The sequence below is a fragment of the Sceloporus occidentalis genome, unplaced genomic scaffold (assembly GCF_023333645.1).
Source record: "Sceloporus occidentalis isolate IW3139 unplaced genomic scaffold, rSceOcc1.0.p SCAF_102, whole genome shotgun sequence".
Lineage (NCBI taxonomy): Eukaryota > Metazoa > Chordata > Lepidosauria > Squamata > Phrynosomatidae > Sceloporus > Sceloporus occidentalis.
This window is the reverse complement of record NW_028317082.1, coordinates 3,669,541-3,693,137: the sequence shown is the minus strand read 5'-3', so window position 1 is coordinate 3,693,137 and position 23,597 is coordinate 3,669,541. Positions and strand designations below refer to the sequence as shown.

General features: G+C 40.3%; 7 non-coding genes across 7 annotated transcripts; 5 read left to right on the top strand and 2 right to left on the bottom strand.

The window, feature by feature from the left end:
* Positions 1-677: 677 nt before the first annotated feature.
* On the top strand, positions 678-788 carry TRNAL-CAA (transfer RNA leucine (anticodon CAA)). Its single transcript has 2 exons — positions 678-715; positions 743-788. It is a non-coding gene; the product is annotated as a tRNA-Leu (tRNA).
* A 782-nt stretch (positions 789-1,570) lies between these two features.
* TRNAR-UCG (transfer RNA arginine (anticodon UCG)) lies at positions 1,571-1,643 on the bottom strand. The gene has a single exon. It is a non-coding gene; the product is annotated as a tRNA-Arg (tRNA).
* A 961-nt stretch (positions 1,644-2,604) lies between these two features.
* Positions 2,605-2,715, top strand: TRNAL-CAA (transfer RNA leucine (anticodon CAA)). Its single transcript has 2 exons — positions 2,605-2,642; positions 2,670-2,715. It is a non-coding gene; the product is annotated as a tRNA-Leu (tRNA).
* A 782-nt stretch (positions 2,716-3,497) lies between these two features.
* Positions 3,498-3,570, bottom strand: TRNAR-UCG (transfer RNA arginine (anticodon UCG)). Its single transcript has one exon. It is a non-coding gene; the product is annotated as a tRNA-Arg (tRNA).
* Positions 3,571-3,817: 247 nt separating this feature from the next.
* On the top strand, positions 3,818-3,904 carry TRNAR-UCU (transfer RNA arginine (anticodon UCU)). The gene is given in 2 exon segments: positions 3,818-3,854; positions 3,869-3,904. It is a non-coding gene; the product is annotated as a tRNA-Arg (tRNA).
* Positions 3,905-12,959: 9,055 nt separating this feature from the next.
* TRNAR-UCU (transfer RNA arginine (anticodon UCU)) lies at positions 12,960-13,047 on the top strand. The gene is given in 2 exon segments: positions 12,960-12,996; positions 13,012-13,047. It is a non-coding gene; the product is annotated as a tRNA-Arg (tRNA).
* A 903-nt stretch (positions 13,048-13,950) lies between these two features.
* Positions 13,951-14,061, top strand: TRNAL-CAA (transfer RNA leucine (anticodon CAA)). Its single transcript has 2 exons — positions 13,951-13,988; positions 14,027-14,061. It is a non-coding gene; the product is annotated as a tRNA-Leu (tRNA).
* The last annotated feature ends 9,536 nt before the right edge of the window (positions 14,062-23,597 follow it).

Below are 23,597 nucleotides of genomic sequence, written 5' to 3'. Positions count from 1 at the left end.
GCGCTCCGTTTGTAAGATTAAAGTTTTGATGCGAAAATAATGCCAATATTCAAAGGTTGTGGGTTCGAGTCCCACTAGAGTGGTGTTTTTTTTCCAGTGGTTGACTGCATTTGATGTGCTTGTTTAGTTTTAGGTTGCAATATCCACAAATTGTCTCTGAAAAATGTCTGTAATACAATTGACAGATTTTACTCTAGTGTGAAATGTGTTTCAGTAGTGGGCCCTGTGGCACATTATACAAAGGATGATCACATAGATTTCTTTGGGCAAAAAGATTAGGAAATGTACAACAGAAAATCAAGGGTGCCCTGTGACTCTTATGGAGCCACTTGGAGCCAAAGTCTTCATAACAATAGTTGGAGATAGAATTAAAGTTTGCCTTTAAGTGTTTGAAACAGTACATCGCAATCAACTTTGATTTCATTAAAGGTGTTGGCAACGCACAATACGTAGAAGAACCCTGCATGCCCAGAGGGCGATAAGTTTGGTGGTCATATGGCACATCAAAAAACACATGTGAAATCTTAGCCTTCACATGCAGGATCTCAAGTCTGCTTACCCTGTGACTCTAATGAAGCCACTTTAAACCAATGCAGTGGCAAAAGGTCCCCTAAGAGCTAGTCCCTTGCCTTGAAACCATATAAAAAAAATATCTTCTTTCGTAGCAGCAGTAGCTTGTCAGGATGGCCGAGTGGTCTAAGGCGCCAGACTCAAGTAATGCTATCTTCTCTCTGTGAGGGTCTTCTGGTCTCCATGTGGAGGCGTGGGTTCAAATCCCACTTCTGACAGTCATCTCATTTTGTGCTTTGAGCTTCGTTTAATTCAACAATTTTTTGAGAAAGAATCCAAGATTGAATTTAAGCGTTGAAAGAGTACATTGCAGAAGACATTGATTTCATAACATAAGACAGCAATGTACAATCTCTAGACTCAAAAGAACAGTAACCTGGGGATCTAAACCACCAGCAACCTCAAGACAACTCAACTCCGCAATCTTCCAATCCAAAGTCAGACACCTTACCCATTAAGCAACGAGGTCTGGACGGAACGCGAGAGTCTTATTCCGCACTTTGGAGACAAGACATACCGAAAGAGGTGAAAATAACGACCCAGGTGTAGATACTTTCCAATAGCTGTCACATAGATTTCTTGGGGGAAAGAGATTAGGAAGTGTACAACAGAAAATCAAGGGTGCCTGTGACTCTTATGGAGCCGCTTTGAGCCAAAGTCTTCATAACAATAGTTGGAAAAAGAATTAATGTTTGCTGAAAGTTTTTGAAAGAGTAAATTGCAGACAACTTTGATTGAATCAAATCTCGCAACAACGCACTATCCGTAGAGGTACCGTGTAGGCCAAGATGGAGTTACATTCGGTGATCATATGGCACATTGAAAAAAAACACTTGAAATCTTAGTTTTGACATGTCTGCCTTTCATACCAAGAGGGACTAAAAATCTTGGGTGACACGTAACATGGAAAGAAACTGTTGAAATCTTAGTTTCCACTTGCCTGACATTCATTGATATGGAAGAACTCTAAAGAACAACAAAACCAAAACTCCAGCAACCCCGACCACGAAGGGACTCGAACCCTCAATCTTCTGATCCGAAGCCAGACGCCTTATCCATTAGGCAACGCGGTCTGCATGTAAAGTTTGCAAAAAAATGTGTGGATACGTTTCTCATAGAGAAACATAACTATATTTCCTTTACTTCACATGCCACAATATGCTTTTTATGACCACTGTCCTTCCTCTGACTGATGTTAATTAAGAACACGCAGACAAACATAGGACACAGAAACGACTAATGCATTTGAAACATCTATGTACGAAGGATTATGCGTGAGTCAGATAGGTGGTTTCATGACGTTTTCCGTCTACATATCGAGGCTCTGTGGCGCAATGGATAGCGCATTGGACTTCTAGCGCTCCGTTTGTAAGATTAAAGTTTTGATGCGAAAATAATGCCAATATTCATAGGTTGTGGGTTCGAGTCCCACTAGAGTGGTGTTTTTTTTCCAGTGGTTGACTGCATTTGATGTGCTTGTTTAGTTTTAGGTTGCAATATCCACAAATTGTCTCTGAAAAATGTCTGTAATACAATTGACAGATTTTACTCTAGTGTGAAATGTGTTTCAGTAGTGGGCCCTGTGGCACATTATACAAAAGATGATCACATAGATTTCTTTGGGCAAAAAGATTAGGAAATGTACAACAGAAAATCAAGGGTGCCCTGTGACTCTTATGGAGCCACTTGGAGCCAAAGTCTTCATAACAATAGTTGGAGAAAGAATTAAAGTTTGCCTTTAAGTGTTTGAAACAGTACATCGCAATCAACTTTGATTTCATTAAAGGTGTTGGCAACGCACAATACGTAGAAGAACCCTGCATGCCCAGAGGGCGATAAGTTTGGTGGTCATATGGCACATCAAAAAACACATGTGAAATCTTAGCCTTCACATGCAGGATCTCAAGTCTGCTTACCCTGTGACTCTAATGAAGCCACTTTAAACCAATGCAGTGGCAAAAGGTCCCCTAAGAGCTAGTCCCTTGCCTTGAAACCATGTAAAAAAAATATCTTCTTTCGTTGCAGCAGTAGCTTGTCAGGATGGCCGAGTGGTCTAAGGCGCCAGACTCAAGTAATGCTATCTCCTCTCTGTGAGGGTCTTCTGGTCTCCATGTGGAGGTGTGGGTTCAAATCCCACTTCTGACAGTCATCTCTTTTTGTGCTTTGAGCTTCGTTTAATTCAACAATTTTTTGAGAAAGAATCCAAGATTGAATTTAAGCGTTGAAAGAGTACATTGCAGAAGACATTGATTTCATAACATAAGACAGCAATGTACAATCTCTAGACTCAAAAGAACAGTAACCTGGGGATCTAAACCACCAGCAACCTCAAGACAACTCAAATCCGCAATCTTCCAATCCAAAGTCAGACACCTTACCCACTAAGCCACGAGGTCCAGACAGAAAGCGATAGTCTTATTCCGCACTTTGGAGAAAAGACATACCGAAAGAGTTGACAATAACGACCCAGGTGTAGATACTTTCCAATAGCTGTCACATAGATTTCTTGGGGGAAATAGATTAGGAAGTGTACAACAGAAAATCAAGGGTGCCTGTGACTCTTATGGAGCCGCTTTGAGCCAAAGTCTTCATAACAATAGTTGGAAAAAGAATTAATGTTTGCTCAAAGTTTTTGAAAGAGTAAATTGCAGACAACTTTGATTGAATCAAATCTCACAACAACGCACTATCCGTAGAGGTACCGTGTAGGCCAAGATGGGGTTACATTCGGTGATCATATGGCACATTGAAAAAAAACACTTGAAATCTTAGTTTTGACATGTCTGCCTTTCATACCAAGAGGGACTAAAGATCTTGGGTGACACGTAACATGGAAAGAAACTGTTGAAATCTTAGTTTCCACTTGCCTGACATTCATTGATATGGAAGAACTCTAAAGAACAACGAAACCAAACCTCCATCAACTCCGACCACGAAGGGACTCGAACCCTCAATCTTCTGATCCGAAGTCAGACGCCTTATCCATTAGGCCACGCGGTCTGCATGTAACGTTTGCGAAAAAATGTGTGGATACGTTTCTCATAGAGCAACATAACTATATTTCCTTTACTTCACATGCCACAATATGCTTTTTATGACCACTGTCCTTCCTCTGACTGATGTTAATTAAGAACACGCAGACAAACATAGGACACAGAAACGAATAATGCATTTGAAACATCTATGTACGAAGGATTATGCGTGAGTCAGATAGGTGGTTTCATGACGTTTGCCGTCTACATATCGAGGCTCTGTGGCGCAATGGATAGCGCATTGGACTTCTAGCACTTGGCAAGGCATTCAAAGGTTGTGGGTTCAAGTCCCACCAGTGTTGTTATTTTTCCAGTGGTTGACTGCATTTGATGTTCTTGTTTAGTTGTAAGTTGCAATATCCACAAATTGTCTCTGAAAAATTTCTGTAATACTATTGACAGATCTTAATCTGACAGATTTTAATTGAAGCATTAAATTGTATTTCCAAATATCCACAATTTGTCTGTGAGAAATTATGGTAATCTGAAACAATAGAACTATCTAACACAAGTATGGAAAGCAGTTTAGCGCTCCGTTTGTAAGATTAAAGTTTTGATGCGAAAATAATGCCAATATTCAAAGGTTGTGGGTTCGAGTCCCACTAGAGTGGTGTTTTTTTTCCAGTGGTTGACTGCATTTGATGTACTTGTTTAGTTTTAGGTTGCAATATCCACAAATTGTCTCTGAAAAATGTCTGTAATACAATTGACAGATTTTACTCTAGTGTGAAATGTGTTTCAGTAGTGGGCCCTGTGGCACATTATACAAAGGATGATCACATAGATTTCTTTGGGCAAAAAGATTAGGAAATTTCCAACAGAAAATCAAGGGTGCCCTGTGACTCTTATGGAGCCACTTGGAGCCAAAGTCTTCATAACAATAGTTGGAGAAAGAATTAAAGTTTGCTTTTAAGTGTTTGAAACAGTACATCGCAATCAACTTTGATTTCATTAAAGGTGTTGGCAACGCACAATACGTAGAAGAACCCTGCATGCCCAGAGGGCGATAAGTTTGGTGGTCATATGGCACATCAAAAAACACATGTGAAATCTTAGCCTTCACATGCAGGATCTCAAGTCTGCTTACCCTGTGACTCTAATGAAGCCACTTTAAACCAATGCAGTGGCAAAAGGTCCCCTAAGAGCTAGTCCCTTGCCTTGAAACCATGTAAAAAAATATCTACTTTCTTAACAGCAGTAGCTTGTCAAGATGGCTGAGTGGTCTAAGGCTCCAGACTCAAGAATGCTATCTTCTCTCTGCGAGGGTCTTCTAGTCTCCATGTGGAGGCGTGGGATCAAATCCCCCTTCTGACAGTCATCTTTCTTTTGAGCTTCATTTAATTCAACAATTTTTTGAGATCCAAGACTGAATTTAAGCGTTGAAAGAGTACATTGCAGAAGACATTGATTTCATAACATAAGACAGCAATGTACAATCTCTAGACTCAAAAGAACAGTAACCTGGGGATCTAAATCACCAGCAACCTCAAGACAACTCAAATCCGCAATCTTCCAATCCAAAGTCAGACACCTTACCAATTAAGCAACGAGGTCTGGACGGAACGCGAGAGTCTTATTCCGCACTTTGGAGACAAGACATACCGAAAGAGGTGAAAATAACGACCCAGGTGTAGATACTTTCCAATAGCTGTCACATAGATTTCTTGGGGGAAAGAGATTAGGAAGTGTACAACAGAAAATCAAGGGTGCCTGTGACTCTTATGGAGCCGCTTTGAGCCAAAGTCTTCATAACAATAGTTGGAAAAAGAAGATAAAAAAAAACTGGACGGTGGTGTGATGACGTGAGACCCTCACGGGGTGGAGCGTTGGAGCGTGCGGGATGAACTTCAGGTGATGGCGTCCTGCGATCTGCCTCCCCGGTATGCCTGACGATCTTGCTGCGAACTCTCAGCGTGTGGCTAGCGTACGGTTTCTTCCCCCGGCTTCCTTGGAAGTTCTTCGGTTGCAGCAACCCCGGGAGAACATCCTGAGGTGTGGCAGCTACCGATTGATGCTCCATATTGAAGGACTCGGCTATGTTGCCGTTATGCTGGAAGCTGGAATGAGACCGAGAGAAATCTAATATTTGGCGGGGAAACGCGCTACAGATTTTTGATCCTGAGGAGCTGTGGCAGGTGTCCGAGTGGGATCTTCAGAGTTCCTGGAAATCGTCAAAAGTACTTTCTATTTATTTATTTATTTATTTTTGGATCAAGATTGGAATTATTTTTTGGAACCTGTCTATATTACAATCATGATGGTGGAGGACATTCTAATTTGGTAACAGATCTAGGGATATTTCCATTGAAAAAAGAAAAGGAAAAGGGAAAAAATGTATGATTATACTAATATATTGAAAGTACTATAATCATGTTGGAAACAGACTTTATAACTTAATCATGTTGGAAAACAGACTTTATAATTTAATCAAGCTACACAGGAGTAAGAAAATTGATCCCTTTATATGAATTCAACTTTACCAATCATGCTATCAATCATGCTATCAATTATGTTATCAACCCATTATCTATACACATGAATTCAGATTTGGATGGAATTAACTGATCCAGTTTATCTCCACTACGTGATACGGCTTGCGTCTTCTAATCATGTTGAAATCTAATTTAAATTATTAATTATTATAATTATGCTGGAATAGGACACCTTAATCTAATCAAGCTTGGAAGGAGGTGAAATTTGATTTGTCTCTGTGATTCTAATCAACTAGTGGATCATGGTCTATATATAAATTATTGATTTTGGGATCATATATTTTGATTCATATTTTGACACATACTTCACTAATGAATTTTGACACATACTTCACTAATGAATTTATAAAATTTTGATTATCACTCAATACTTGAACTGTGGTTATAAGAAGAAAAAAAAAGAAAGAAAGAAAAAAAAAAACAAGGAAAAGGAGAGGGAAAAAAAAGTAAAAAAGAAAAAGAAAAAAAAAAAGAAAAAAAATATAGTCATAATCTTTTTATTTGTTTATTTCGATATTTACAATAATAAAGAGGACACGATGGCGTCAAAAAGAGAGGATCCAAAATCAAAAAAAAGAGAGAAAAGAGATCTAGACCAAAAAAAAGAAAAAAAGATTTCTATGCTATTTTCACCCCAGGTTCATAGGAAAATGGAGGAATCTGTGTGCTTATCTGATTCCACTATTGATGAAATTGGAAGACACTCTTTAAGTCCTGCAGCACAATCTACTCAAATGATTACCAAAGAATATTTGCAATTATGTATGGAATCTCAGCTGAACTCATTTAAAGATGAACTCATGAAAGTGAACATGGAGTGGAAAAGTGAATTTAAAAAAACGCAAGAATGTTTCAATCTAATTATGCAAAAGAATGAGTTTCTTGAATTAGAGTTAAAATCAATTAAAGATGACCTTAACCATAAAGAGAACATCATAAGAAACCTGGAACAAAAATTAAATGACGCCGAGGATCGCACACGCAGGAAGAACTTAAGGATACATGGCATTTCGGATTATATTAAGCAGGGCTCTATCAGAACGTATTTGAAAGAATTGTTTTTAGATATGGGCATCCGTGATGTTGATAGAGACGATATGATTGAACGTGTACACAGAACGTTAAAACCAAAGAATCTTGCTGAAGGAAAACCCAGAGATATAATTATTCGCTTCTCAACTTTCTTTATACGATACAAAATATTATTGGCAACAAGTAAATATGTTCCGAAAGTAGATGAATTTCAAAACTTAATGTTCTTTCAAGATCTCTCTCTATTTACTAGACAAAAGAGATTTGAATTTAAAGAAGTGACCAAGATTTTGAGAGAGCAAAATATTAGATACTCGTGGGGATTCCCAGTAAAATTGTTTATTATGTCCGCTCAGCATCAACCAGTTAAGCTATCAACGGTTGATGAAGCTAGGAGTTGGCTTAAAGGAAATGTAGTACATGGTTTGCAATAATAATCTCGCGGATGCGCGACTTCTGGGGGGGGATTTTTTTTTTTTTTTTTAGTGTGTGTTATTTATACAAAATTATATAGGTGTAATCTCATATTATATGGTTTTTGAAGGAGTGTAGGAGGAATATTCACTTGTGCTATTATTAAACTACAGGTATTGGTGAATTAATGGATTTGAAGGGTATGTACATATGCAATAATGATATAATTTAATCCACACTTAGTTTTAAAAAAAATTTTAATTAGATATAAAGCATTTTACCATTTGGAGTATGGTGTGTCTAATTTCACGATATATGCCACTTAACACATAATTATACTTATAACTTAAATCTTTTATATTTTTACGGGATCTTATTTCCCTAAGATATCTTTATTGATCACTTAGGATTAATTTTGGCATAGACAAGATTAATATGATTAACTGCCAAATACACTAGTTTTTTTTTTTTTGTTTATTTTATTTTTTTTCGTTTTTTTTTTGTTTTTTTTTTCCCCCCTCACCCATTTGGTCTATTTATTATTCTTTCCTCAATATAGATTAGTTCCCGTATAGCTCCTCAACAAGGTGGAGTTACTATGTCCTGGGAGAATGTTGGGTTTTTTCTCCGATGTTTGGATAGTATTTGGGCTTCCATTAATTTTTGTAAATTGTGTTATTTGTGTGTGGATGTAGGATGTATGGATTGTGAGGGTGTCAAGCCTTATCAGGTTTATGTTAGTTATAATAACCATCCGAAACATGGAAGATCTATTTAAGATTATTTTGTTGAATGTTCAAGGTTTAAATCTGCCTCATAAAAGATATTCGCTATTCAATTATATAAATAATCATCATATAGACATATGTTGCGTCCAAGAAACACATTTGAAAAATGCAGATATCTACAGACTGAACAATAAAAGATATATGGTGCTTGAACATTCATCGTTACCTAGCAGGAAAAAGCGAGGTGTAGCTATCCTAATCTCAAATAAAATTAAAGTTGAGTTGATCTATAAGCAGAAGGATTCTCACGCTAGATATGTTTTCATAGTGTGTAAATTAGACGAGAGATTATTTTCTATTTTGAATATATATGCACCTAATTATAAACAGAACCATTTCTTAAATGGCACACTACAAAAAATTCAGAAATATACCCAGGGAACCTTTTTGTGTATGGGGGACTTTAATTGTGCTCCTGATGCAGTATTGGACACTCCCAGTCCCCGAGGTAGAACTCCTAACAGAAATCAAGTTAATTTATCTAATGCTTTCAGTATTACTCTTGGTAAATATAAACTCTATGACATTTGGAGGACGTTGAGACCGGCAGACAAAGATTATACCTTTTTTTCGGGTCGACATAAGACTTTTTCACGTATAGATCTTATATTAACTACAGCGAACGTGATTTCAGATTGTAAGCGCATTAGTATAGGAAATGCAGCCTGGACAGATCATGATCCAGTTTGTCTGGAAATAGAAAAGAAATTTCATTTGACTTTACGCCCTTGGATAAATGAATCATCATTAGGCTGTAAGGATTCTCTTGATTACATTTCCCAGACGACCACTCAGTTTTTTCTTGAGAATTTGACGCATAATATGAGTCTGGGTAATATCTGGTGCGCTTATAAATGTGTCTTGAGAGGATATTTAATTAAAAAAGATGCATATAATAGGAAAAAAGGAAAAGAAAAATTGTCTGATCTATATATTTCATTGAGTAATTTAAAAAGGAAGTGCGGTCAATCTCATGGAGAACAAGACATTATGAATATGATTAAAATCAAAAAAGAAATTGAGGACCGTTTAATAAGTAAAGCAAATTATAATTTGATTAAGTTAAAGCAAAAATTCTACTACGCTGGGAACCGGGCAGAGAAACAGCTTACCAACCAATTAAAAAATAGAAATTTAAAAAATCGAATTCTTAAACTTATAGATGGGGATAAATATATTTCTAGTCCTGATAATATTGGGACATCTTTTGGTAAGTTTGATACATCCCTGTATAATATTGTAGGTCAATCCCAAGATGATGTACAGATGAGACAATATCTGCAGGACTCCAGATTGCCGAAGTTGACTGATACATTGATAGAACAATTGGACGCTCCCTTTTTGGAGAGTGAAGTAAATGTAGCGATAAAAAAACTAAAAGTACGTAAAGCTCCTGGTCCCGACGGATATACAGCACTGTTTTATAAAAAACTGTCCAAATTGATAGTTCCGCACCTAACAAGTATGTTCAACGAAATCAGCGCAAATAAGTCCTTTCCTAATGGCATGTTGGAGGCTATTATTCTTCCTATACCTAAAGCTGGGAAAGAGTGCTTGAAAGTGTCCGATTATAGGCCAATCTCTTTGATTAATTTGGATACTAAAATATACTCTTCAATACTAGCTGCCCGTTTAAAACCATTGTGCCCACAGTTAATTTGTAGAGATCAGTCTGGCTTTATAAAAGGAAGACAATCTAGTGATAATGTCCGTAAGATTATTGACATAGTAGAATATGTAACCACTCATGAAATTCCATCAATCCTCTTGGCTTTGGACGCGGAAAAGGCCTTTGACCGGGTTAACTGGACCTTCTTAGAACAGACATTGAGGTCTTATGGCTTTGGTGAAGGCTTTATTCGAGCTGTTATGGCGTTGTATACAACACCAACCGCAATGGTAGTTGGTCAAGGCTTTAAATCTGAACGTTTTAGATTAAATAACGGGACTCGACAAGGTTGCCCATTGGCACCTTTGCTATATATTCTCACATTAGAACCATTAGCTTCGAGAATTAGACTCAATAAAAGCATTAAAGGAATAAGAATTGGTGATTTGGAAAATAAACTTTGTCTATACGCGGATGACATATTACTATCTCTGTATGATCCGTTAAATTCAGTTGATCATTTGATGGCCGAAATTAATTTATTTAGCAGCTTCTCGAATTATAAATTGAATATCACAAAAACACAAGCTGTAATGATGAATATCTCGGCTTCATCAAAAACTAGCATTGAGGAATCCTTCGAATTCTCTTGGGCGACCGATAAAATCGACTACCTGGGGGTTGTAATCCCAATCAAGATTTCGGAAATTATAGAAGTTAACTTTAGTAAATTACGAGATGAATTGATTAAGCAAATTAAAGAGTGGAAAGGCCTTTTTATTTCTTGGCTTGGTAGAATGAATGTCATTAGATCCTATATAGTCCCCAAATGGTTATATCTTCTTCAAATGATTCCGGTCAGGCTCCCGTTGTTAGATTGGTTTGTGATTGAGCAAGAGCTGACAGGCTTCTCAAATCTGGAATGCATACTTTGGCTACATCATTTTAAGCTTAAATCAATTAGAAATAACCTACCAATTACTCTCCATAGTTCTATGGAGTTTTGGGAGTATATTAAGCCTTGATTAGGCCTCCGTAATAAAATAGTTTCAACAGCTCCGCTTGAAACTCTCCAGTATAATATCTCCCAATTAAATTTGAGAAACTGGACCAACTATAGGAATAAAAGGATTATAGATATTTTGATACAGGATAAAACAAAAACGTTCTCTCAGCTCTCAGAGGAATTTGAATTCGGCAATCTGGAGTCCTTCAATGTCTTTAGGATAACTTTCTATGTTAGATCTCATTTGTATGTGCAGTCCTCATCTATTTTGAGTCAAAAGATCTGCGATATGTTTTCTACAGAAATTATTCTAAAAAGCCTAAAAAAGTGGTATATACTGCTTGAAGAAATAGAAACTCCCCTTGTTCATATTGCATTAAAATCATGGCAATCAGACTTAAAGTGTCTGATAGATTTAAATATATGGATTGGTAGTTTATTTGAAATTAATAAAATTTTGCATTGCCTCAACATGATTGAACTGCATTACAAGATAATGTGGAGATGGTATATAACCCCGGTGACACAGTGTAAATTTTATTATAATGCGTCCCCTCTCTGTTGGAGATGCCGTTCTTCTTTAGGATCATTCTCCCATATCTGGTGGGAATGCCCACAGATCCAAAGTATTTGGCAAGATATATTTAAGCTCATTTCTGATACTTTAAATCAAAACATAGCACCTACTATGCGAAGAGCCCTACTACATTTTGATTTAAACGGATTTCGATTTAACCAAAGGGCTTTTATAGTACAATGCTTGCTAGCCATGAAGATAATTTTAGCTAGACAATGGCTACAATCATTATCTATTTCTTTGTATCATGTGGTGAATCAAATCAGCCATCAATGTTTGATGGAACGTGGCTTTTTTCTATCTCACCAGTGTTTACAGAAATTCCATAACATCTGGAGACCGTGGCTGACTCGGCACCCTGACATTCTCCCAAATTTATAACATAACGTATAAACATACTGATTATATCAACTTGGCTTGACAGTTTGAATGTATTGTATGGATGGTTTGTTGGTGATTCTTTTTTTCTTGTGTTTTTTTTTGTTTTTTTGGGGGTTTTTTTTGTTTTTCTTCTTTTTCTCGTTGTGGGGTATAGACTGGGAAGTTTTGCTGTAATCCCGGTCTAATTGTGTTGTATATGTTTTATATTGCAATTTTAGACGCATCAATAACGTATATATACAAAGTAGAAAAACTTGTTCCATTCTCTGTAAGTGGAATGATGAATATCTGCACATATATGCTGCTATATTTATAAGTGGAATGATGAATATATGTATACATATGCTGCTATATTTATTATCGGCACTTTCTGCTTATATATATGTTTTTCTTTATATTGTATGTGATGTGGTCTAATAAAAAAAAAAAAAAAAAAAAGTTTTTGAAAGAGTAAATTGCAGACAACTTTGATTGAATAAAATCTCGCAACAACGCACTATCCGTAGAGGTACCGTGTAGGCCAAGATGGGGTTACATTCGGTGATCATATGGCACATTGAAAAAAAACACTTGAAATCTTAGTTTTGACATGTCTGCCTTTCATACCAAGAGGGACTAAAGATCTTGGGTGACACGTAACATGGAAAGAAACTATTGAAATCTTAGTTTCCACTTCCCTGACATTCATTGATATCGAAGAACTTTTAAGAACAACAGAACCAAACCTCCAGCAACTCCAACCATGAAGGGACTCGAACCCTCAATCTTCTGATCCGAAGTGAGATGCCTTATCCATTAGGCCACGCAGTCTGCATGTAAATTTTGAGAAAAAAATGTGTGGATACGTTTCTCATAGAGAAACATAACTATATTTCCTTTACTTCACATGGCACAATATGCTTTTTATGACCACTGTCCTTCCTCTGACTGATGTTAATTAAGAACACGCAGACAAACATAGGACACAGAAACGACTAATGCATTTGAAACATCTATGTACGAAGGATTATGCGTGAGTCAGATAGGTGGATTCATGACGTTTTCTGACTACATATCTAGGCTCTGTGGCGCAATGGATAGCGCATTGGACTTCTAGCACTTGAGCAAGGCATTCAAAGGTTGTGGGTTCGAGTCCCACCTGAGTTGTTGTTTTTCCAGTGGTTGACTGCATTTGATGTTCTTGTTTAGTTGTAAGTTGCAATATCCACAAATTGTCTCTGAAAAATTTCTGTAATACTATTGACAGATCTTAATCTGACAGATTTTAATTGAAGCATTAAATTGTATTTCCAAATATCCACAATTTGTTTGTGAGAAATTATGGTAATCTGAAACAATAGAACTATCTAACACAAGTGTGGAAAGCAGTTTAGCGCTCCGTTTGTAAAATTAAAGTTTTGATGCGAAAATAATGCCAATATTCAAAGGTTGTGGGTTCGAGTCCCACTAGAGTGGTGTTTTTTTTCCAGTGGTTGACTGCATTTGATGTGCTTGTTTAGTTTTAGGTTGCAATATCCACAAATTGTCTCTGAAAAATGTCTGTAATACAATTGACAGATTTTACTCTAGTGTGAAATGTGTTTCAGTAGTGGGCCCTGTGGCACATTATACAAAGGATGATCACATAGATTTCTTTGGGCAAAAAGATTAGGAAATGTACAACAGAAAATCAAGGGTGCCCTGTGACTCTTATGGAGCCACTTGGAGCCAAAGTCTTCATAACAATAGTTGGAGATAGAATTAAAGTTTGCCTTTAAGTGTTTGAAACAGTACATCGCAATCAACTTTGATTTCATTAAAGGTGGTGGCAACGCACAATACGTAGAAGAACCCTGCATGCCCAGGGGGCGATAAGTTTGGTGGACATATGGCACATCAAAAAACACATGTGAAATCTTAGCCTTCACATGCAGGATCTCAAGTCTGCTTACCCTGTGACTCTAATGAAGCCACTTTAAACCAATGCAGTGGCAAAAGGTCCCCTAAGAGCTAGTCCCTTGCCTTGAAACCATGTAAAAAAAATATCTTCTTTCGTAGCAGCAGTAGCTTGTCAGGATGGCCGAGTGGTCTAAGGCGCCAGATTCAAGTAATGCTATATTCTCTTTGTGAGGGTCTTCTCGTCTCCATGTGGAGGCGTGGGTTCAAAACCCACTTCTGACAGTCATCTCTTTTTGTGCTTTGAGCTTCGTTTAATTCAACAATTTTTTGAGAAAGAATCCAAGATTGAATTTAACCGTTGAAAGAGTACATTGCAGAAGACATTGATTTCATAACATAAGACAGCAATGTACAATCTCTAGACTCAAAACACAGTAACCTGGGGATCTAAACTAGACTTGGGCACCAGGGGGCTCTTCGTGTTCGTCTTCGTGCTCGTCTTCGGGGAAAAAAAAATCTTCGTATTCCGCGAATATTCGCCCGTTCCTGTCTTCTCTTCGGGCGAATATTCGCGGACATTCTTCGTGCTCGTTTAATCTTCGTTTTCCTCCTGGTTGCCTAGCAGGGGTTAATACGGGGTTAATAACACATCACAGCAGCAGCAGCTGCCGTGAAGGTACGTGTGTGCAGCTCTATTGGTCGTTTCGGCAGGGGGCTGGTCTGGCATCAACGAGTGAATTGCAGAACTGCAGAATGCACTTCATTCGTTGATGGCAGGCGAGCCCCCTGCCGAAACGACCAATAGAGTTGCACACACATACCGAGGTGTACTGTCCATAGATGTTTAATAAAAGAATAGGGAATATTTTACATTTTTAAATTGATTTTGGACCACTTTACATGCCTAACATTTGCTACCTATTTACAATGGCATACTTTGCAACAACCCAACTTACTTATTGGACAGGACTGGAAAATAGCAGGACTGTCCACCAAAATCTTGGGTGTGTTGGCAGGTATGCTGATGGAAAAATGTTGGACAAGAACTAAAAAATAGCTTAGGGTTAATGTACGGTTATGTTTAAGATTAGTAGCAGTGCACTGGTTTGGTTAAAGATGGATTATGTCTAAATAATAATAATTTAATTTTAATGGTTTTTTTTAAAAAAAAATAGGGGTTTATTTAAATGTATTTTAAAGTTAGATTTATTATTTAGTACTTGATTATATTTATTAAATGTTTATAGTAGCGTTACCTACCGAGCTATAACTACCTATGTGTATTTGCATTTTGCATACCTAGTTTAGCTAAATTAGATGGGACAGGACTGGAAAAAAGCAGGACTGTCCCTGAAAAAGTTGGGTCTGTTGGCAGGTATGTGGATGGAAAAATGTTATAGGGTGAAGTGTGAGTTATAGTGTTAATGTAATGCTATTAGTGAGTGAAGGCCAGGGCAAATAACAAGGAAAAGGTCCTTGTGTTTTGTGCATTGTAAGTGTGTGTGTATGTGTGTTATGTGTGATGTCACTGTGTGTTATATGTGTTATATGTGTTATTGTGTGTGTTATGTTTGGTTGGTTGTGTATCAGAAGGAAAATAATGAAATGGAAAAGGAAATGGGAAAGGCAAATGAGTGGGCAATTGGCGACCCGCTCACCTGTTTCACCCCAGGGCAAAGCACCCAAACACTGTCAGTCTTAGACGTTTGGCAGCAGACTTCCAGAGCTCAGACACAAGGCCCTAGCGTAAGCTGGCCACTCCGGCGGAGGTAGCAGGCGTTGCCACACCGCAAACAGAGGCAGCCAGGGGGGAGAAACTGCCCTTACCATTAGGGACATTTTGGGCATGACTCTAGCCAGGAAGCGAACTGGCAGAGAAGAGATGCTGGCACCACCACCAGCAGCAGCATTGAAAAGGCGAATGAGTGGGCAATTGGCGACCCACTCACCTGTTTCACCCCAGGGCAAAGCACCCAAACACTGTCAGTCTTAGACGTTTGGCAGCAGACTTCCAGAGCTCAGACACAAGGCCCTAGCGTAAGCTGGCCACTCCGGCGGAGGTAGCAGGCGTTGCCACACCGCAGACAGAGGCAGCCAGGGGGGAGAAACTGCCCTTACAATTAGGGACATTTTGGGCATGACTCTAGCCAGGAAGCGAACTGGCAGAGAAGAGATGCTGGCACCACCACCACCACCAGCAGCAGCATTGAAAAATGGGAAAGGCGAATGAGTGGGCAATTGGCGACCCACTCACCTGTTTCACCCCAGGGCAAAGCACCCAAAGACTGTCAGTCTTAGACGTTTGGCAGCAGACTTCCAGAGCTCAGACACTAGGCCCTAGCGTAAGCTGGCCACTCCGGCGGAGGTAGCAGGCGTTGCCACACCGCAGACAGAGGCAGCCAGGGGGGAGAAACTGCCCTTACCATTAGGGACATTTGATTCATGACACTAGCCAGGAAGCGAACTGGCATCGAAGAGACACTGGCACCACCACCAGCAGCAGCAGCAGCAGAATTGGGAAAGGCGAATGAGTGGGCAATTGGCGACCCACTCACCTGTTTCACCCCAGAGCAAAGCATCCAAACACTGTCAGTCCTTGGCGTTTGGGAGCGGACTTCCAGAGCTCAGACACAAGGCCCTAGCGTAAGCTGGCTACATTGGCGGAGGTAGCAGGCGTTGCCACACCGCAGCAAGTGCAACCAGGGGGGAGAAACTGCCCTTACCATAAGGGACATTTGAGGCATGACACTAGCCAGGAAGCGAACTGGCAGAGAAGAGACACTGGCACCACCACCAGCAGCAGCAGCATTGGAAAAGGCGAATGAGTGGGCAATTGACGACCCGCTCACCTGTTTCACCCCAGGGCAAAGCATCCAAGCACTGTCAGTCCTTGGCGTTTGGGAGCAGACCTACAGAACTCAGACACAAGGCCCTAGCGTAAGCTGGCTACACCGGCGGAGGTAGCAGGCGTTGCCACACCGCAGCAAGTGCAACCAGGGGGGAGAAACTACCCTTACCATCAGGGACATTCGAGGCATGACACTAGCCAGGAAGCGAACTGGCATTGAAGAGAGACACTGGCACCACCACCAGCAGCAGCAGAATTGGGAAAGGCGAATGAGTGGGCAATTGACGACCCGCTCACCTGTTTCACCCCAGGGCAAAGCATCCAAGCACTGTCAGTCCTTGGCGTTTGGGAGCAGACCTACAGAACTCAGACACAAGGCCCTAGCATAAGCTAGCTACACCGGCGGAGGTAGCAGGCGTTGCCACACCGCAGCAAGTGCAACCAGGGGGGAGAAACTACCCTTTCCATTAGGGACATCTGAGGCATGATTTCAGCCAGGAAGCGAACTGGCAAAAGATACTGGCACCACCACCAGCAGCAGCGTTGGAAACGGAAAAAGGTGAATGAGTGGGCAATTGACGACCCACTCACCTGTTTCACCCCAGGGCAAAGCATCCAAAGACTGTCAGTCCTAGGCGTTTGGGAGCGGACTTACAGAGCTCAGACACTAGGCCCTAGCGTAAATTGGCTACACCAGCGGAGGTAGCAGGCATTGCCACACCGCAGCAAGTGCAACCAGGGGGAGAAACTACCTTAAACATTAGAGAGAAAAAATGTAACTTTCCAAGCTAAGAGCTGGGTAACCCAATTTGGGCAGATTGAATTTAAGAAAGGCAATCTGCTCCATCAGATGAGGTGCCATGCGTGAGCGCTGTGGACTCAGTATGTTTCCAGTCATAGAAAACACGCGCTCACTTTGAACAGTGGTTGGCGGACATGATAGAAGCTGCTGCGCAACCCATGAGAGTGCAGGCCACACACTCTTCTTTTCATCCCAGTAGCTAAGAGGATCAACATTAGGAGCAGAAGGAACTTCACAGAGGTAAAGTTTGACCATTTCAGCAGCACTACTCTCCTTTCTGCTGCTAGCTCTGTCAGATGGTCCAACTATACTGCCAAGTGCCTCTTCCCAAAACGCAGCTGCTCCACTCAGCTGTGTTGTGCTGCTTGTGGCACTGCTGCTGATGCTGCTGCTAGGGGTAGCAGACCACATCATCTCTTCCTCCTCCTGCACCTCACCCTCCTCGGACAGCATTCCCATTTTACGCTGCCAGTCACGCACCTTGTTGACCAATTGCTCCCGGTAGCTACTGAGAACATTGAATTTCAAAGCTAGCTTTCCCTTAATTCTTGGATCACAAAGGCACGCTAGCATCATTTCGGGACTCTCTTCCATTCGCTTGCGAAGGTGTACTTTTAGCAGATCCTTCAGCTTCCTGACTATGGCTGCTACGTCAGGATGTAGAGTGCCACCTTGAACAGCCTCACGGTTTCCAAGGAACACATCCATCTTGCTGCCTAGATGGGAGAACACTGGGATTACCTGGGCCAGACTGGCAGTGTTTGAGCTTAAATTTTCTGTGGCATCCCTGAATGGTTTAAGGACTGCCACTAGCTGGGCGATCACTGTCCAATCCTCCCTATTCAATGGAGAGGTAATCCCAATATTGTGCTCTGAGGCAAGATTATGGATTGCCCTCTGCTGCTCCAAAATCCTCTCTAGCATGTCTAACGTGGAGTTCCACCGTGTACTGACATCCTGACGTAGGCAGTGTACGGGAAGACCTGACCTCTCTTGCTCTTCCCTCAAAAGTTGGCTAGCCTTAACACTATGGTGAAAGTGCCCAGCGATCTTTCTGCAGCGGGACAGAACTACTGCTGCCACATTAGTTCCTTCTGACATTGCTGCCTTCACTACAAGATGGATGATGTGGGCTGCACAGCGCACACCAACAATATGACCATCTCGCAGCGCTTTCACCATATTGGCACCTCCGTCAGTTACCACAAAACCAACTTCAACATTGGTGCCCGCCTCTGCTCCCACCCAAAGGCTAAACATTTTCCTAATCGCATGCAGAATATTTTGGGAAGTGTGCTTTTCATCCATCACTTCTGCATGGAGAAGGAATGATCGGTAGCCTGCTGCAGCAACTTCCTTAGACACACCGGGCTGCCACCAGTGTGCTGTCAAAGAAAGAAAGGCATGCTGGGCGCTAGGTGCACTCCACAAATCTGTAGTGAAATGAACACACTGACCAGCAGCCTTGGAAAGCTCCTCTTTCACTGCTGCAACACAGGACCGATACAGCGAGGGGACAATGTTCCTGCTGAAAGTGGAACGTGACGGAACTGTGTATTGTGGAGCCACAGCCGCCATCAATTGTTTGAAAGGCTCCCCTTCAATCATGGAGAAGGATGCCCCTCCAACAGCAATGAACTGACCAATAAGTCGCGTTACTTTATTGGCCTGCTGTTTGGGCATCGTTCTCTTGGAGTGGAATGCCCCAAATTCTTCCAGGGTGGGCTGGGCATGCAGTGCTCCAACCTGCCTTGGTCTCTGGCTGCCAGCACTAGTTGCTGCTGCTGCTGCTGCTGCTGCTATTGGCTCAGAAGAAGAAGCTGTTGGGGTTTTTCCACGGCCACCAGCTATGCTGCCTGCACTAAGTTTTACCTCTGCATCTTTCCCCAATAGCACAGCGTTGTGTTGAGTGCTGAGGTGATGCTTCATGCTAGCACTGGTAAAATGGCCAGACACTTTCCCTCTGCTTATTAGCTTCCCACAATGTTTGCACTTTCCATAGCGCCCTTCTTCAACATTTTCAAAGTGCTCCCAAATTGGGGCGCGCATAGCCTTGGAGTGTGCCTTGGGTGCTGCTCTTACTGCTCGGGGTGGATGAACAGAGGCAGAACTAGTGGTGGTGGGACTGGTGGTAACAGTACTGGCCATAGTGGGACTGCTAATTGCTTTAGATTTGCTAGGTTTTGCTGCTGCTGCTGGTGGTGGTGATGGTGATGATCGTAGCGGAGAAGGTGGAGGCTCAGGGGAAAATTGTGCACTAGTCATTTGGACACTGCTCCCTGAGGAATCTGATTCCTGACCACTCATCTCCTCTACTTCCTCTGGCTCATAGTCTAGCTCTTCATTAGCCAGATCGAATGGAATTCCTGCTAGGCTGGAGCTAAGACTGATATCGTCGTGAGACTCGTGACTAGTAGTAGTGCGAGCAGGAAGAATAGACTCTGCACTTGGCCTCTCAGTCTCAGGCTCCTCTGCTACCTCGCTAGGTGGAGTTCCACTATGTGTAGCCCTCTCTCTAACTGTCTTTACAAAAATTTTGTAAGGACTTGGTGGCTTGCTAGAGGTACTAGGAGGACATGGCGTGGCGGTACCAGTGGGAACAGTAGGCGCAGCACTAGTGGTGGTAGAGGCGGGGGTGGTGGTGGTGGTGGTTTTCCCTACAAAGGAATGAGATCGCTTTGGTTTGGGACCCCTCTGAGTCTTGCTGCTAATTTGGCTCTGCTTGGTACCTTGCATGCTGCTGGTGGATGGGGAAGATGCTGCTTGGGGCAAAAGGCACTTCTTTTTAGTCACTGGGCTGGTACTACTTGTGCTACCCTTTAACTTTGAACGTGCTTCTGGTGCTTTAGGCTTTCCGTAAAAAACCATAGAGCTTGTGGGCCTAGCCGCACTACTACTGCCTGCTTTTGGTGCCTTTCCTTTACTTGATGATCCTTCAAGCAATGCTTCCCCAAATGATAAGCGAGAGCTTGGCCTACTTGGCCGACTAGACTGACGCAAAGGCTGCATCTTAGAGCTGGTGGTGGTGCTGGTGGTGGTGCTGGTGGTGGTGGTGGTGGTGGTAGATGGAGCTTGTCCCTCCTTAGTCCCAAAAGGAGGATCCATTTCAAATTTTGTGTTGTGTGTGTAGTGTAGTGTAGTGTAGTGTAGTGTAGTGTAGTGTTTAAAAAACTATAAAAAAAAAAATAAAAAAAAAAAAATAAAAAAAAGGAAAAACGAATTAAAGACAAAAAAATTAGAGGAAGTTCTCTTCAGTGCTACTGCTTAAAAAGTAAAACTATGCACTACTGCACTGTGCTGTGTGCAATCTGCCAAAATCCTAAAGTTATTGAAATTATTAACTCAAGATTAACTATTTAATAACTAGCAGTATTTTATTTTTAATTTGAATTTACACGGGCCTAAGAGCTTAGCCTACCACTATGCTAGCCTAAAGCTATATTTCCTTACTATAAGTCTACCTCTAGGCAGACGCTCTCAAACCCACTAAGCTAAAGTGAGGTTAAATCAGATTCAGTATATGATTTATTAATTAATATTAAGTTATATAATATTAATAGATTAGAACTAATTTACTTATATATTATGTATTATAGATAGAAGAATATAGATTATGAATTAGAATTTAGAATTAGAATTACTTATATTATAGATTATGAATTAGAATATTATTATTTATAATATATTATAGATTAAGATTAAAGAAGATTAGAATTATTTTAGTACTACAGCTAGTAGCTTGAAGCTTTGCTTAGTACAGCTCGTCACAGTCAATTTTTCTTGAAAAGAATTAGAAATAAAATAAAATGTCACAGCAAAACGGTTATCTTCATTGCTTGCTGCACTCACTAGCCCAACAAGTTCACTTCACTGATGGACTGAGGTGAGCAAAACACTAAGGGTACTTTTAATAAAATTGAAATAAAATGTAAAATAAATGAGAAAATCTTTGCAAAACAGTTAACGTCACTGCTTGCTGATCAAAAAAAAACACAGCACTTATGCGGCTGCACTCACTAGCCCAACAAGTTCACTTCACTGATGGACTGAGGTGAGCAAAACAAATGAAATAAAATGAAAGATTAATTAAGAAAAATTGACTTGGTCTCTTACTGTTGCTAAAACAAAGCACAAACTATAGAGCTGCAGCACCAGTACTAATAAGATTAGCTGAACTATACGCTAGTAGTAATTAATTAATATTATTACTTTTATTTATAGCTAATTTAATTAACTATTAAGATAAGAAAGAATTAGAGAATTATTGATATTACTGATTTTAGATTAGACACTAGTAGATGTTCTGAATGTCTACAGTACACTCTACACTAGTATACTATTACTAACTATAACTGACAAATATATATATAATTTTATAATGAATTCAATTATTAATTATATTAATTAATATTACTGATTTTAAATTAGACACTAGTAGATGAATGTCTACAGTACACTCTACACTAGTATACTATAGTATATATATATATATGACTGACAAATATATATATATATAATATTATAATGAACTATTAAATTATAGATTCTATTAAATTGTAATTTATAAATTCTATTTAATTTATTTAAGCAGGACAGGCAATAGGCACTAGTGCCAGCCCAGGGCAAGGGCACCCCAGTGCCACTGAGGCACTGGGTGCACTGTCAACTCAACAGCACTTACACTAAAGTTGATGACAAATTAATTTTAAAAAAATTAAATTAATCAAATTATTATTATTAAATATATTAATTAAGTAGCACTGAAGTGAGGCTGAAGTACACAGTGAGAAATGGCAGGCTAAGGCTTACCAGTCTCACACAGAACAGAACAATCTCTCTCTGTAACGCTCGGATGCAGCACAGCAGTGTTGCCAAAGCAGTCACAGCGAAAAATGAATGGATCTCTCAGGCAAGCTCTGGTCTTATAAAGGCGCCTTCAGAATTCAAAAAACAGCAGCACAGGCATTGGACGAGACCCTTAGCGTTACGTCACAAGAGTGAGCTGATTGGACAGACGAGGATCAGCTCACTCCTGTTTGAAATTTTGGCGGTTGCGCGGCAAAAACGAAGACGATCACGAAGAATCTTCGATTCTTCGTGATTGTGAGTCTTCGTCTTCGCCTACGGTTTGCCGGCACTGTATTCTGTTCTACGTTCCTTCGGAACGAACAAAAAACCGGCCTCTTCGTGCTCGTTTTCATGTTCGCCCGAAGACGAATGCACAAGTCTAATCTAAACCATCAGCAACCCCAAGACAACTCAAATCCGCAATCTTCCAATCCAAAATCAGACACCGTACCCATTAAGCCACGAGGTCTGGACAGAAAGCGATAGTCTTATTCCGCACTTTGGAGACAAGACATACCGAAAGAGTTGAAAATAACGACCCAGGTCGGATACTTTCCAATAGCTGTCACATAGATTTCTTGGGGGAAAGAGATTAGGAAGTGTACAACAGAAAATCAAGGGTGCCTGTGACTCTTATGGAGCCGCTTTGAGCCAAAGTCTTCATAACAATAGTTGGAAAAAGAATTCATGTTTGCTGAAAGTTTTTGAAAGAGTAAATTGCAGACAACTTTGATTGAATCAAATCTCGCAACAACGCACTATCCGTAGAGGTACCGTGTAGGCCAAGATGGGGTTACATTCGGTGATCATATGGCACATTGAAAAAAAACACTTGAAATCTTAGTTTTGACATGTCTGCCTTTCATACCAAGAGGGACTAAAGATCTTGGGTGACACGTAACATGGAAAGAAACTATTGAAATCTTAGTTTCCACTTCCCTGACATTCATTGATATCGAAGAACTTTTAAGAACAACAGAACCAAACCTCCAGCAACTCCAACCATGAAGGGACTCGAACCCTCAATCTTCTGATCTGAAGTCAGATGCCTTATCCATTAGGCCACACAGTCTGCATGTAAAGTTTGAGAAAAAAATGTGTGGATACGTTTCTCATAGAGAAACATAACTATATTTCCTTTACTTCACATGGCACAATATGCTTTTTATGACCACTGTCCTTCCTCTGACTGATGTTAATTAAGAACACGCAGACAAACATAGGACACAGAAACGACTAATGCATTTGAAACATCTATGTACGAAGGATTATGCGTGAGTCAGATAGGTGGATTCATGACGTTTTCTGACTACATGTCTA